Raw genomic sequence first — 17,038 nt, 5'->3', positions numbered from 1 at the left:
GACAGAGAAAGAGAGAAGAGGGGGATAAAGGAAGGAGGGAGAGAGAAAGAGAGGGGGAGGAAAGAAGTAGGGAGGGGAAAGAGAGGTGGGGGAAAACAGAGGAAGGGAGAGAGAATTTAATAGAAAAAATATGGGAAAATATGCAAGTTGTTTTCAGATATCACCAAGGGGAAGAAAGAAGTTAGTAACTGGTAGCAGAGAACAAAATATGCTTTGTGAGGCCCCACATTCAGGAAAGTGTCTCCCCATAGTGCCCATGAATCATTTCCATTTAACTTTAAGTCAATGTTTAATCTTCACCAAAGCACAAATGCTTTTTAATTCATAATGGCTCTTGTGATTTCTCTGGAATATTTGATTTCACAGTGAGATGCATTTCTCTCTTGTTCACATGGGGCCCTGGAGAGTTACCTGCCAAGCTTTTGAAAGGGTCCTTCAAAAACAGAAAACAGCACCTTCATTTTGTTTTCTTTTTATCTTATTTATTTTATTCTGAACATAAGATATAAAACTAGCATTTCCATAACATAGTAGAATGGGGCAGGAGCAGGGGCGGGGGAGATGATTTTATAAGAGACTACAGATTTCTTATGTATAACTTGCTATTCTTTTTAAATATACGACAAAGTTATCATGTAATTCTTTTTTTTTTCCTTTTTTTCTTCCCTCCCCACTCCCCTGCCCTAGAGATGGCAACATTAGACACAAATGTATGTGGAGAGAGAGAGAGACAAAGACAGAGAGAAAGAGACAGATAGAGACAGAGAGACAGAGACAGAGAAACAGACAAAAACAGACAGAGACAGAGATAAAATCATTCTATGCATACTTCTATTTATCAGTTCTTTGGACATAAAAATAATGTACATTACAGTACAGAGGTATGAAGATGAGATACAATTTTAATTTAGTATATATGTAAGATGCCCTTCAAAGACCAAGGATCAAATCTGTGAATATTATTAATATTGAAATAACATATGCAAAGTGCTTTGAAAATGTTAAAACACTCTACACATCAGACATTAGCATCATCATTATCATCACCATCTTCTCATCTTGTTCCATATGGTTTTTATTTCTTCTATTAGGTCTCTATATTCAAAAGTTTTTCATTCCATGTAACTTAGGGAATCACAATAGCATCTAATTCTATGGGAATACCTATTACAACACCATTCTTAAGTTTTTGAGAATTGATGTTATAGTAAGGCTTTTACAGGCAATAATTTAGTCTGTGATTATGCTCTGATTCTAGTGCAGTTTATGGTTGTTTTCAAGGATATTTCTGAGGTCTTTATTTTTAGTATGGGGATTTGTTATCTGTCAGTCTGTAAAAGATAACATCTTTCTGACATATAATTTTAGTCACTAGGTCATGTCATAAGGAATTTTTTAATAAAGGCTACTCTATTTAGTATCAGTGGGTGCCTCCTCTGCAACTTAAAGACTTGTTGTACATCTTTCTTTCTTAATGACTTCGAACAACCCTGCCTCATTTAAATTCAATTCACTTGCAAGTCAAACATCACCCTCCTGATATCACTGGTCCTTTTCTAAAAGGAAGGATCAACAACAATCTGTTGGACAGTTGAGTCCCCAGTGGGACAGCCACTACTATTCACAGATTGTTGTTCGAAGTCATTAAGAAAGAAAGATGTACAACAACTCTTCTGCTTGTCATCCTGTGGGGAAGAGCTAAGCAGGAAGCCTGGGGACTCATCTAATCAGCAGAGTAAAGCTCTGTGTGTTCTGGAGAAGCAAGACTTTGACAGAATGTCTTTCAAGGCTCAGCTCCAGTGTTGCTTACCACACCAGGACTTTTCAGGTCCCCCAGGTGCCAGCATCTTTTCTCCTTTCCAAACAGCTTTCTCTCTCTTTTTTTTTTGCATTTATTTACATGTTATTTTTCTCTTGTAGTATCTCTCCTGGATCTATTTTGCAGGTCAATTATTTTTCTAAGGAGATATTTTAGATTGCCCTCTATTTTTTTATTCATTTGGATTTGCTTTACTGTGTCTTGGTTTCTCATAAAGCCACTAGCTTCCATTTGTTCAAGCCTAGTTCTTAGGCAATAATTTTCATCAGGCAGTTTTTAAATTTCCTTTTCCATTTGACTTTTCAAACTGTTGACTTTTTTCTCATAGCTCTCCTGCATTGCTCTCATTTCTCTTTCCATTCTTTCCTCCCTCTCTCTAAATCTTCCTTCTATCTCTCCTACTTTCTCTTCAAAGTCCCTTTTGAGAGCTTCCATGGCCTAAGACCAGTTCATATTTTTCTTGGAAGCTTTGGATGTAGGGGCTCTGAGGTTGTTATTTTCTTCTAAGGGTGCACCTTGATCTTCCTTGTTGCTAAAGAAACTTTCTATTATTCTCAACTTTGTTTGCTCATCTTGCCTTTTTTTAGTTGTCTTTTAACTCCCTCTTTTAGTGGGGCCCTACTTCCAAGCTATACTGTCCCAAGCTTTAGAGGGTCCAAGGTGTTTTGGTTTGAGGGAGTACAGGTTTTTCTCTTGCCTGGCCTGTTCTTTGGTCCAAAGATTACCTCAAGCCAACTTGCTAGTTAACCAGCCAGCAGAGTGCTGAGGTGGTTCTTAGCTTCGACAAGCCTACACCCTTCCCCCACCTGGCCTCCTGCAGCTCAATATTTCTTCCTGGTTCCCTGCTGGGGTGGGATAGCTGAATTCCTCCTCAGATCCCACAGACACCCCTGTATTTTACACACACACACACACACACACACACACACACACACACAGCCAGCTGTTCAGCCCTATTTGGCCATGCCTTAAACCTAAATCCTTCTGGCTCTCACTGATTAGCCAATAATAGTCCCCAGCCCAAGTCTCATTTGCTAATTGTTTTGATTTTGATGTCTCAAAGTATAAATAGCAATTATTTCTGTTCTGGCCAGAAACCCTGAGGGTATTCCCATCCCAGTTTAAAGAATGGTTTGGGCTTTTTTTTTAAGTAGGCAACTAGTCCATCTTTTGCCTCATTTCTTACCTAGCCTTAAATCGCTGAATGGATGTTGCATCAGACAAACTAAGCCCTGGGAAAGAAATTAGCTTTAAAAAGGCCAAAGTCTTCCATTGTATCCTGGGCCACCACCAGTTGCCCTGATGTATGTCTTACCACTGTACTCAGATGATCCTGAAGGAGAAAGTGAGGCTGATGACTTTGCACAGCCCCGCCTCACTTAAATTTAAATCACCGTCCTGATGTCATTGTTCCTCTTCAAGAAGGAAGGACAAATAGCAAACAATAGCAACCACAATCTGGCAAAGAGTGCTGAGATAATGTGACTTGTCCATAGCTCCACAAACAGTATGTGTCAAAGGTAGGACTTGAATCCAGGTCTTGCTGGCTCTGAAGCAGCCCTCAGAACCCCTGTTACTATTATTTTCTATTCAACCTTCTAGGTACTGTTGTTGTTGTTGTTGTTACTGAAAGGCTATAGTCTCCATTAAGAAACCCTTTCACATTAGATATCTATTGCCTAAGCTGTCTGAGGAATAGGATGAAATCAAAACTGACAGTAAGGTACAAAAATAAATTAACTATTGTAAATGAACCTGCTATATATAGAGGAGCTTATGCACTGAGAGGGTAGTTAAATGAGATAATCTTTAACATCACTTCTGACTCTAAAATATATGATATGACATGATATTATATGACTGTCCTTTGAGGTTTTTCATTTTTATTTTTATCAGATTTTTTTGAGAGATAACCTTTCTATTTTGGCTCTGAAATAACAAATGCTATATTATGAAACCTGATTGTTCCTGGTTGTTTCACTCCTTAAGGAAGACTTAGCAGCATGATGAGTTAGAGATATCATTTGCCGGATCTGTGTGTTGTGATCACACTGGGGTCTCATTACAAACAAAATGACATAGCTCCCTCTCACAGACCTGATAAAAGCTCACCAAAGTCAGATTGGAAGGAGAGTCCAGTCCTAGAATGCTTGATGATAAAGAGTGATCCATTTCTGAGTCAAATTCTTGTTCATCTTTTCTATTACTGTGGGAGATTAAATCTCAGTCCCTTGATAAATCTATTTCCTGTAGCTAGCAGGTTCTTGATTTGGGAGAGCAGGCCTTCCACAGTTAAAAGGTCAGAATTAGAATGCTAGAAATGAAATTGGCTCACAAAATGGTCTTTTGGATTCATTTTTTTTTCTTTTCTCTGCCCTATTACTTCTATCCTTGCTATGAATGAACATTTCATATTATAAGGATATTGTGCTGCAATTTTTGTCACATGTATTATGATTCTACCAGGGTGTCAATAAACACTGAAAACAACTGTGTCAGCTCTAGTTCACATAAAGATAGTCTTGTCCTTTCTCTTCACATCTTCAAACAATTTACGATATTCCAGGAAAACTATAGTGAAGAACTACAGAGGGGGAAATGTTATATGCTAAAAATATGAGTATGCCATAATCATAATCAAATGCTACACAGAGTTTGTATAAAAAATTTATTAGATATGAAAATATGAGCCTTCTTTCATAATTACTCTTTTCACCTATCCCTTCCCACTACATCACTTTAGTTCAGGTCTTCATTATCCCACTCCTGGATTACTGCAACAGCAGTAATTGGTCCTCCCAATTTAATAACTCCCTCCCCAAACCATTCTATACAACACTACCAATTAATCCTCCTAAATAGTAGTTTTATCATGTAATTCATGCATTTGAGACCTTCCAAAAGTTCTCTATAACCTACTGAGTAAATTAGTTTCCTTAGTATGGCAAACAAGACTATCCACCTAGCTTTCAAAACTTACATGCTCTTCTTTCTTTTCTGTGCTGTCTTCTCACTATCACCAAATGCTCCAAACTCATCCCCAAGTAGGAGTCTTTGAGGAATCTATCTCTTTCCACCCATGCAGAAAACGTCCTTTTCTGAACTCTGACCAATTAAAAATCTTCAGGTCCCAGCTCAAGTCCATGCATACACACACACACACACACACACACACACACACACACACACACACACACACAGAGTATTCTCCAACAATTCCATGCCACAAATCCTTGTCCATTAAAAAAAATTTTTAGAATAAGGAATTGTGCAGCAAAATTTTAAATCATTGCTCTGCTGAGATATGGATGGAAATAGAACTGGAACCATAACTTGTCTGGCGGGAAACCCAGCTCCAGGGCTAGAAAAATGAGGTCTAGGGCTCCTTCAAGCACCAGAGTTCAGAATCTAATGAAAAGATTGAGAAGCCAGAAGGCCATAATCAAACATCTAGGCCAAGGCTCTATCTGTGGTCAGAAGCAGACCAAAAGTCTGAGAACAAAGGGTTTGACCTTCAAGACAAAGTTCTTGAATCTAGGAGGCCAGATAGAGTCAGAAACGGAAAGCCTCTACATTAATTATTGCAATGGACAGAAGAGGCAGTTCAGCTCCAAGCATAATTTAATCATGACCACACTGAAAACAAAGGCAGGAAAACCAAAACTAGAAGTTACTATTTTCTTTTCCTCCCTAGGTTTTGCAGCCTAATCAAGTGGTTTTGATTTTTTGGCTGATTTCATTGGTCTTTTATTTGCTATTTTCTTAGGATTAATCCCGGAATCTGGAACAAGACTCAACCTACAGTTGGTGTTCAAGAGATATCTTATTGGGGGAAGCTAGGTGGTGCAGTGGATAAAGCACTGGCTCTGGATTTAGGAGGACCTGAGTTCAAATCCAGCCTCAGACACTTGACATTAGCTGTGTGACTCTGGGCAAGTCACTTAACCCTCATTGCCCCGCAAAAAATAAAATAAATTTTAAAAAAAAGAGAGAGAGATCTTATTATTGATCTTGAAGTCTTAAATGCTAGGATCAGATGAATGAAGGAATGAATGAATGGACGGATTGATCAAATGAACTAATGAATGAAGCATTTATTAAATAATATGTGTAAAGGACAGTGCTAAGCCCTGGAGATACAAATAGAAAAGTAAGACAGTCTCTGCTCTCAAGGAACTCACATTCCAATGGGGGAGACAACCCATACGGAAGGTTTAGAAAGGTCCCATGGTTCGTAGGGTACTGCAGATAAAGACCTTTTAGACAGAGGGATTTTTTTTTCACAGTCTAAGGTAATTATTTATTTAAGCCTTCCCAATCACAAGCAAAATGATAAAGGGTCAGCATATTTGTCACTGTTTGATGGAAGTTATCTTAATGTCCCTTATAATTTTCTGATCCACATACAGAGGAAAGGATGGTCCATCAGCTGCTGTGGTCCCCCAGTGCTTGATTAGTATGGTCCAAGTTTTCTCTACTCGCCCTCATAACCGATTGAGAGAGGATTGATATGATGGTTATGAAACAGAGTATGGATTCCATTTCCCCATGGAACGGGCTTGGTTTGGTTGCGGAGGTGCGGTAGGGGACGAAGTCGGCTCCTTCGTGATGCTCCCGCAACTTCAGGTAGGCGTTCAGCATGCTTAGCGCCACCCCGGGGCAGCGTGACAAAGAACGTCAGCGTCCTCGCTGTGAACGCCACTGGATAGCAACCGCGTATCTGGGGCCGGGCCTGAGTCTGGCTCAGCAGAGACAACAGCGGATTGCTCGCAGTTACAGCCATCTTCCCCAGAGGGATTTTTTTAAAAGGATGATTAGGCTTTAATGGGGATGAGATAAGGAGAGGATCTTCAATAGGAAGTAAGTTAAACAGTCCCAGTAGATAAGTAGTCTTTCTGAGGAATGTATTTCTACAGAGAATTTTAAGATTACCCAAAGTGATACTATATAGATAAGTATTATTCACTAATTGATATAGAAGGCCCACCTTAAAAAATAGCTGAACGGGGGGGGGGGGGGGGGGTCAGCTAGGTGGCGCAGTGGATAAAGCACCGGCCCTGGATTCAGAAGTACCTGAGTTCAAATCCAGCCTCAGACACTTAACACTTACTAGCTGTGTGACCCTGGGCAAGTCACTTAACCCCCATTGCCCCGCAAAAAACCAAAATAACTGAACCTCAATGTCACAGGAATAAGAAGGTGAGGAGACTTAGCACTGAACATCAAGGGAATAAATTTTAGGACCTCTCCCAGTATGCCTAAAGGTGAATGTATCTGTCATTGCTTGGTTATACAGGTGCAGAAAAAGTCATATGCCAACTGGGAGTTGATTCATGGGCAGAAAAATGACTGGGAGAGCATTCCTGTATGTTTCTAGATGACAATTGCATATGTGGCATTTCTCTAGCACCAACAAAGTGGAACTAGCTTGGGAGTACATATCAACCCACTACCCTCAATGGACTATGCACATCAAGTGGTGAATATAGCTGTGTTAAGTGCATATGTAGTAGAGACTATAAAATTTTTTCTCTCCCTAGTGCTACAAAGCTGAGAGAGTACTTGTTCTTCCTTGCTTAATCCCCCAGTTAGAATGGAATGGGAATAAACCCCAGATAATTAATCCCTCCCAGTCAACCCAGAGATACTTGTGTCACCTAAATAAATGATTGGAAGGGGATAGTTGTGCCTTATAGAACTTATGACAACAACAATAACAACAGCTCATTTGTTGAACACTTGAAGTTTTCCAAAATGCTTTGCACATATTATCCTATTTGATCATCACAACTATTGTTCAAGGTGGGTTTTATTAGTTATCCCAAAGGAACTAGGCTTTTATCCCCAAAAAGATCAAAGAAAGAGGAAAAGACCCATTTGTACAAAAATATTGCAGTGCTTTCTGTGGTAGCAAAGAACTAGAAACTAAGGGAATAGCCATTAATTGGTGAATGATTGAACCAATTATAGTGCATGAAGGTAATGGAATTCTATCATGCTCAAAGAAATGATGACAGGGATGCTTTCCTTGAAGCCAAGGAGGACTCGAATGAACCAATGTAGAGTGGAATGAACAATATGTACAATAGACAAAAAGATATACTCTCTCTAAGGGAAACTCCAAAAGGAACTCAGGAAAGGAAAAAAATGTCCCTAGCTAAAGGACTTCTGGTACTGTGAATTAGTTACTCTCTTTGCTAAATATGCTCCAACCTTGAGTCCACTTTCCCATGGAATCTATATTTATCTGTAGAAGAGTGTCCCTAGTTTGGAGAGATGTTTTATGTCAACATTCTTGTTCCATCACCTTATTAAATTATTTTACTAAAAGCTAAAACAATTATAAGTATTATACAGAAAAACAACTTTGAAAAAATTTAAAACACTGATCAGCACAATTATGACCAATCATTATTCCAGGGTATAAGAAAATTTCTATGAAGTACAAAAGTATGAGCCTTTCTTCAAAATTACTTTTTTCACCCACTTCTTACTGAATCAGTTTAATTTGGGTCTTTATTGTCCCACACCTGGATAACTACAACTTCCTAATTGATAGCCCTGATTCCAGTATCTCCCTCATCCAAACCATTCTATATAACACTAATTTAGGAACTAATGTTCCTAATTACTAACTTTCATCATAGAATTCATTATCTGGGACCTTCCAAAAGTTCTCCACCACTTGTTCTTTTTTCTGTCATTTTTTTCAGTTGTATCCAACTTTTCATGACCCCAATTGGGGTTTCTTGGCAAAGAAATGAGGGGTTTTGCCATTTTCCTTCTCTAGCTCATTTTGCAGGTAAAGAAATTGAGGCAGAGTTAATGCCTTGCCCAAGGTCAGACATCTAGTAAGTGTCTGAAACTAGATTTGAATTCAGGAAGAGGGGACTCCTGACTCCAGGGCTGGTGTTCTGTCCACTATAGCACCACCTAAGTGCCCTCCATCACCTACTGAATAAAGTACAATTTCCTTAGTTTGGCCATCAATACCGTTCACCTGTCTTTCAAAACGTACATCCTTCTTTCTTCTGCCCACACTCCCTTCACACTATCACCAAAAGCTTTATACTCATCTTCAAATATGTCTTTGACCAATGATGAAATAGACTACCCACCTCCTGACAAAGAGATTATCTAAAGAAAAAGACAGATTGTCGACATAGCTAGTGTAGGACTTTTTTCTGATTATGCATGTTTAATTAATAATCTTGGTTTTCTTTCTTTTTTTAATTGAAGGAGGATGGATTTGGGAGACTGGGGAGGGAGCTTATAATAGGCTTACTAAAAATGAAAGGGTCACTGAAGCATTTTTTAAATGCCCAGAACATGAACTGATGTAGAATGAAGTGAGCAGAACTGGGAGGACATTGTGCATAGTGACAGCAGTGTTGCTCGATGAGCAATTGTGAATGACTTAACTACTCTCAGCAATACAATGATCCAAGACAATCCCAAGGGACTAATGGTGAAGCATACTATCCACCCCCATAGAAAGAACTGATAAAAAGAGCACTTGTGGATTGTACGTATATAACCTGGTTGATGTCTTGTGGAGGGGGGAGGAAAGGGAGGGAGGGAGAAAAATTTGGAACTCTAAATCTTATGAAAATGAATGTTGAAAACTACACTTACATGTAACTGGAAAAAATAAATGTTTGTTGAAAAGAAAAAATAGAAAATAAAAATAAAAATACCAACATAAAAAATGCACAGAACAGAATAGATAGAAGGAAACGCATAGACAGGACAGCTGAAAAGTTGCATGTTTGATTTATTATAAACTTAAAAGGAAAAGCAGCCTATATGTAATGGAATTTAGTGAGTTCTTTTACAATCCTCTTTTTCTGTTCTACTTTGTATATGGAATGTTCGCTTTATATGGTGTTTAGGATGTGCAGAATAAAAAAAAATGAAATAACAAGAACAACAAACAATACCAATTTAACTGATGAAGGAACTGAAGCTCTGGGATATTGAATGACTTACTTTGGCCCATAAAACCAATAAGTGTCTAAGGTAGGATGTAAGTCCATATTTTCCTGGCTCTAAATCTAGCATTATAGACATTATACCATGGTACCTCCCTAGATTTGTGGGAGGCATTTCCCCTAGAATCTAGAGGGAACAATAGACTCTGAAATTCTCTTCAACATAACCTTCTTTGGGGGGTGGACACCTACTTAGAATATGAAATGTCAACTCCTTTCAGACTGAAGGGTACAATTCTTCAAGACTATTGGTCAGCAAAACTGAAGAGCAAGGTGGAAATCCAAAGGAAGAGAAAGTAGAATCCATTGTTTGGTATTGTATTAGACTTATATGCAAGGAGATCAAACGTCTGTAGCAAAGACTATGAGATAGCCCTATGACTGATAAAACTGAAGAAGAGGACATCTGGGTTATCTCATAGGTGCTGTGGAGATCACAAACACTGCCTTCTGAGATATGGTGAAGGGGGATTGGGTATCCTCTTCTGAGAGTTGTGAAAATCTGCAAAAGGAGTAGCAGTGGGCATTGATGACTCAAAGTTATGGAAATTGTCTAACTGTCCGAGAAAAAACATTAATACTAATACCGTACTCTGAATTTTTCTTTTATTATACAAGTTGGTTCTATCAAAATGACTAAATGCTCTAATGATGACTATTCTTGTGTGTATATGTATATATGTGTGTGGATGGGCAATGTATGCAATATAAGACAAATTATAATTTATCTTATTGCTAAAGTATACTTCAAAGAAGTCACAAAAGTAGTCACTGAAAGACTTCTGTAACAAGATTACTGTTAACCACCAAATAACTACTGAAAGTCAGTTTATGCCTACCACACTATAAATGAACTTTTGTTTCTGGAATTTGTGGCAAAAGGACAGAGTGACTGCACTGGTAATCTCTCCCCTGTCCAAAAGAAAATGATATCACTCTAGAGGATAGAGATTGTTTCTTGTGGTAGAGTATCTGCCATCTACAGAATAAAAGACTGTAAGTTAATTCCTGATGAATGCCTTTTTGGAAAGACCTGGGGAAGGTTTAGCTGGGAATGTGAAATATATTGTTACACTGGAGGAGCCAGCAGCATTTATCATTCTGGACTTTTACTTGCCATGTCCTACCTCAGTGGCCACTTTTTTTTAAAAGATTGGGTTCTCAGGGGCAGCTAGGTGGCAATAGGATAAAGTACCAGTTCTGGATTCAGGAGGACCTGAGTTCAAATCCGGCCTCAGACACTTGACACTTACTAGCTGTGTGACCCTGGGCAAGTCACTTAATCCCAATTGCCTCACAAAAAAAAAAAAATTGGGTCTCCCTGTGTTGCCCAGACTGGAAGTCCAGTGGTTACTCATGAGCCTGAAACCACCTGAGCCACTTTGTCCATCCTGAGCAAAACTGGTAAGACCTTTTTGGGAGAGGGGGGAAGAGGAGTCAGGTAGAACAGGTAGAACAAGAACAAGAAGGAGAAGAAGGAGAGGAAAGGGGCAAGAGAGGGAAGGGTGGAAAAGAGGAAAAAGAAGAAAGAAGGAAAGAGAAGAGAGGAAGGAGAGAGTTCAGAAGGAGGGAGGAAACAAGGAAGGAAGGAAGAACGAGAGAGGGAAAGAAGGAAAGAGAAAAGGGAGGGAAGGAGGGAAGTCAATCACTCTTGTCACTTAATATGTTATTACATGCAATAGTAGCTACAAACAACTGTCTGTCTGAATTCCTTTGATAATCAATCAATCAATTGGCATCAATAAACAGTTATTGAATATCATATGCAACACTATGCTCCCCAGCAGCAATTCAAAAAATAAAAAAGCAAAATAGTCTTTGCCCTGGAGCTTACACTCTACTGGGAGATATAACATACAAACAGATAAATGAAGTTCATTTGAAGCAAGAGGGATGCCTAACTAGGGAATCAAGAAAGTTTTCAAGTAAATACCGTACTTGAGCTGAGCCTTGAAAGAAGCAAAGGATTGTAAGAAACAGACTCGAGGAGGGAGTGCATTCCAGGTCTCAGTGTAGCCTATGCAAAGATGCAAATACGGGAGATGGAATATTGAGTTTGAGGAACAGAAAGTCTGAATGGGAGAGTATATTAAGAGGAGTTATTCGAAATAAGACTGGTAGGCAACATTAGATTCTAAGGGCTTTAAATGCCAGTCTGAGGAGTTTGTTTTCCTTGAGTGCTTACCATATGCTCAACCCGCTTAATCCTAGGCAGTCCTGAAATATTGCGTTCCTTTGAGTTGTACTAATTGAGCAATAGGCTCTTATGTGTTTTCCTGTAAAAGAATAAATGCTGAAGCTTCAGAGTTTGTCACCTTCCCTTGGGGCACTGAGTTGGTTCAGAATTTGAGCATGGAAACAAATAACATAAATGTCCCTAACAGAAAGAAGATATTTGTGTGATGCCAAAATGGGTTGATTTAAAAAAACAAAACAAAACAATGAGATTTTTATGATCAGCCTGGCAACAAAGAATTGTCTCAGTATGTTAACAGTACCTGGGGGAAAAACAAACAAACAAACTCTCCCTGACAAAGAGTCCTGTCCTCAGAACACAAAAGACAAGTATCATGGAGTATAATTGAGACACCATAAATATCCTGAAAGCTTTAGGAAGTGTATATCACAGCCAGTGGGATTTGCAGGAGATTACATGGTTTCACTTTTAACAGGCAATTATGAACACCAAGTACTGAATTCTTTGGATATCCCAGAATCCATCCAACACCAGCAACAGGTACCACCTGAATGATGAGTGGGGCATGCTATCATTAAGAAAGGAGACTTTTAAAGTACTTTATCTTCTTCTTATGGTTCTTTTTCTTTTTGCTTCTACAACACATTCTTTTCTAAATATACCCCTTCCCTGTGTAATCAGAGCTATCATTTCTGAAAAGAAAGAGTAGAAAAAACCCAATTCCACAAAACTAACCACTAGCTAACTAATTGTAGAGAGGCCAGGGACAGAGTGGTAACTGTGGTAACTCACAAGATCCATGCTTCTTTCCAATTGGCTAATCTTTTCATTGTCACAGATTGAAAATTACTTTAGAGATAGATTTATGGATTACTAAAGCCATAGAGGATTCACCATTTGAAGCCCAACCAACAGTAACGGCTAAAAGTCAATTTCTGTCTCTCTGTCTCTGTCTCTCTCTCCTGTCTCTGTCTCTCTGTCTTTGTCTCTCTTGTCTCTGTCTCTGTCTTTGTCTCTCTCTCCTGTGTCTGTCTCTCTGTCTCTGTCTCTTTGTCTTTCTGTCTCTCTGTTTCTCTCTGGCTCTCTGTGTCTTTCTGTCTCTCTCCATCTCTCTGTCTCTGTCTCTCTTTGTCTCTCTGTCTCTTTCTTTCTGTCTCTGTTTCTATCTCTGTCTCTCTCTGTCTGCTTGTGTGTGTGTGTGTGTGTGTGTGTGTGTGTGTGTGTGTGTCTCCAGAGAATGGGGGGGAGTGGGCAGGATGGTCACAGAAAGCCACAGCAGAGTGTAAATTTTCCTGAGGGAAATCATGGTTAAGTCTTTTGGCAGAGAATATGAGCAGGATCTCTGTGTAAGGAAATCTCACTCCACTCCTCACCCTCAGCAAAATAGATTACTAATTACAAGGTCAGGGTCAGAAAAAGTGGTAGAGTAGGTTAAGGGTGCCTCTTGGCTATAATTTTAGAGTCCTCTTCAAGGGGACTTTTTAATTCAGCACCTGAAAAAGAGAATACCACACACTAGATTGACTTAAGGCATCAATCTGTCTTCCTTGTGTTAGTTAGCTGGAAGGTATTGGAGTCAAGAGGAATTCTATTCCGTTTAATCCCATTCCATGGAGCGATGGAGAAAATATAAACATGCTTTGATACTTTGATGTATCATAAGTTTTTCTTTTCTTTCTTATAAGTGAAGGCTCATTGGAGTTGGTGGGTTTACCTAGAATTAACCATAATATAGAAACAAAAGGGATCAATAAAGATTAATTGTTCATATATATATATATATTCCAAACACTCCTTACTTCTCCAACCTTTCTAGGGGTGGAAGGTTTTGAGTCCAGCACCAATCCCCTCGTCCACAGTGGAGAAGCCATCCCCAGAAGATGAATAATTTATACCTGAAATTACCCTAAAAAGCAGTGTCAGTTTCTGGATTGCTGCTCTTGTTCACCAAGAAAGCTACAGGGAGATCAGGAATCTGCTATTGTTTCACCTGTTTATGTAAGGTGAAGTGAGGTCTCTCTAGACCCTAAGGAAGATACAGCCTTTTGTGACTCAAGCACAAATGGGGATGAAAACCACATCTGGACAATGGCCACTACCTAAATTATAAAAAGTTTGTATAAATGGAAAGTACTCAATGCCTCATGAGACATAACCTGATATAGTGTCAGCTGTGTACTAAGTGCTGGGAATGCAATTAGAAAAGCAGAGACAGTTTCTACTCTAAAGGACTTCACGGGGGGGGGGGGGGGGGGGAAGGGGGGGCGGGGCGGGGGGAGGGGGGAGACATTACATACAGGAGGGCAGTTGGAAAGACCCCATGATCCTTAAGGGGATCCAAGGAGAATCTCTGATAGCAAAGCTTTGTGGCATTTTAGATAACTCCTAGAGAGGTTCTATTTCTGCCAAAACCTAAATGGGACCAGAATACCACTAAGTGATATTAAAACTAAAAAGGATATTTCTAGCCTCTCAAAAGAGAAACCAGAGTTTTAATGAAAAGAACCTAGCACCACACTGGGCATGATTCTTCCCTTTAATAAAAACACATGTTTTTTCTTGAAAACATGAATTACACACTTAGTCTGCTTGGAAATATCCTTAAACTCCACTTAAAAGTTAATTTAAATAGTTAAGATTAAAATTTGCCTGAACAAGAGGATTCATTTACGTCAGAAATAAATTGCCTTTGGCTGTGATTGCAGTTCAGAAGAATTTTTTTTAATATCTATTTTGAGGAGCAGTGAAGACTCTTCTTTAGAAACTCTTACTCCTAAAAATTTCCAAGATAGACTAGACAAGTTCTAATTTCCTAAAAGGAGAAACTGAGACACCAAGTGTTAAGTAATGTTTCTATGGTCATATTGTCAATAACTGAGATGGAATGGGAACTAAAATTCAAATTTTTCTAAGTTGGAATCATTTTCTTAGCTATATGAGCTTTGATCAAAGGCCTGGTTTAAATGATAAATGAGATGATAAGCAATAGAAATTCTTCTTAGCTTATTTTCATGGCTCTTTTCCCTTTTCTTTTTTAATGCAGATTTGATGTATAAAAAGACTTTGGCTAATGTTTTCCAGTCCCTTGTTCCCATTTTGTTTTGAAATTAGAAAGAATTTATTCAAATATATAAAACCCAATATGGCTGCCCAGGGGGACTTTGGGAAATTGGGGAAGAGATAAGGAGGAGATAAAAATAGTGTTTTAACATTTTTGTTCCTTTGATGAAATGATGTTATATCTCATAATGAGTGCTGAGAGAATAGTGAATATTTTACAAAAATTCATATTTGCATTTATTTTATTTTTTCCATGAACCAACCACATATTTAACATTTACTATTTGAATATTCAATCAATCAACAATCAACAACCTCCAAGCACTGAGAAACTTACTAGCTGTGTGACCCTGGACAAGTCATTTAACATTTGCCTCAGTTTCCTCAAATATTAAATGGAGATAGTAAAAGCACCTACCACACAGAGTTGTGTGGATCAAATAAGTTTCTCCAGATTCTTCAAATCCATATTTTCTTACAATGCAAAAATATTTCTGAACCTTCATGTACCACAGTGTGTTCAGCCATTCCCCATTCAATAAGCATTTACTTTCTGGGAGGAAAAATGCATTTGTAAATATTTTTGTACACTCTGTCTTTGACTTGCCTGGGGAATATGCCTAGTGATAGCATCTTTGGTGCCAAAGGACATATATGTGTATGTACATATATGCATATGTATACGTGTACATATACATGTACGTGTACACATAGACATACACACATATACATATATATAATATGTGTGTGTGTGTATATAATTTAATGATTCTTCTGGTATTATGGCCATAGATCCTTGTAGACTATCAGGGAATCCCAAAAAGATCTTGCCAATTTGAAAGGGCTATGAGTAGCAACACCAGTGGCAGACCACATGACTACTATACCTAAATCGGGAGAAGTCCTATCACCAAACTGGCTACAAAGAAAGGAATTTTTGGCCAGTTCATGTCTTTACTTCTGCCTTACAAATCATTGAAGGACACCTGTTTGTGTCCATGGAATGAGTGCCCATACTGATGTAGAGAGTTTATCAAGAAAGTCTATTCAACTAGATGTAATTGTGTCTGCTTTTTTGTTTGTTTTTTGTTTTTTGCAGGGCAATGAGGGTCAAGTGACTTGCCCAGGGTCACACAGCTAGTAAGTGTCAAGCGTATGAGGCTGGATTTAAAATCAGGTCTTCCTGAATCCAGGGCCAATGCTCTATCCACTGTTCCACCTAGCTGCCCGTGTCCTCTTGATAAGTACAAGAACCTCTGTCAATCAAATCATCTTTTAGGGATAAGCCAATGTTTGGTACACATCCAAATCCATTTAATTTCCTAGGGAATCTAATACCCTATTATGATGATGAAAGCTTGTAACAGTCCTTAAATGGAGAGGAAGTTTCCTGGAGGGAAAAAGGAGACTGACAATGGATTGATTCAGCCCCAAGTCCTTCTTTTTTTCTGGGGGAATCCCTACAACAGCATAGATTTATTAGTCCAAAGATTGTATGGGTCCCTGAAGAAAAGGTGGAACTCACCAGAGAGGGGAGAATCATAACAAGTATTCATGGACAACCATTGGTCCTTTAGATAATTCCTATGCTTTCTGCATATTGAATATAGGAGTTAAGGCTGTCCTGTTCTACAGCCTCTGTATTCTGAGCTTCCCAAGTATGAACCAATGAAAACTGGTTTGTCTTTAATGCCCCCCCCCAGGATGCACGTATACCAAGGCTAATAAAACTAGACTGGTATTGCCTTCTCCTTCAGCCTCTTGATGGATTGGCACATGTAGAATTAATTTCCCCATGCCCTTGCCCCTCGTTTCTCATTTCTTATTAGACAATTTAGAAAATGGCCTCATTTCACTGGTCCCAGCTATGGTTCCCCTATGCATGACAGGGAAGTCTCCTATTGGTATCAGCCAGCTAGCTCTTTGTCTAAGATTCTGTATAAGTTTGAGTCCTGAGGGGCTCTAGGCTTT

At 38.8% G+C, this 17,038-nt stretch overlaps 1 pseudogene; it reads right to left on the bottom strand.

The window, feature by feature from the left end:
* Positions 1 to 6,293: 6,293 nt before the first annotated feature.
* Positions 6,294 to 6,602, bottom strand: LOC122751973 (annotated as a pseudogene).
* Positions 6,603 to 17,038: the final 10,436 nt, after the last annotated feature.

The sequence above is a fragment of the Dromiciops gliroides genome, chromosome 3, assembly GCF_019393635.1.
Source record: "Dromiciops gliroides isolate mDroGli1 chromosome 3, mDroGli1.pri, whole genome shotgun sequence".
In the NCBI taxonomy this organism is placed as follows: Eukaryota; Metazoa; Chordata; class Mammalia; order Microbiotheria; family Microbiotheriidae; genus Dromiciops; species Dromiciops gliroides.
This window is presented reverse-complemented; position numbering and strand designations above follow the sequence as displayed.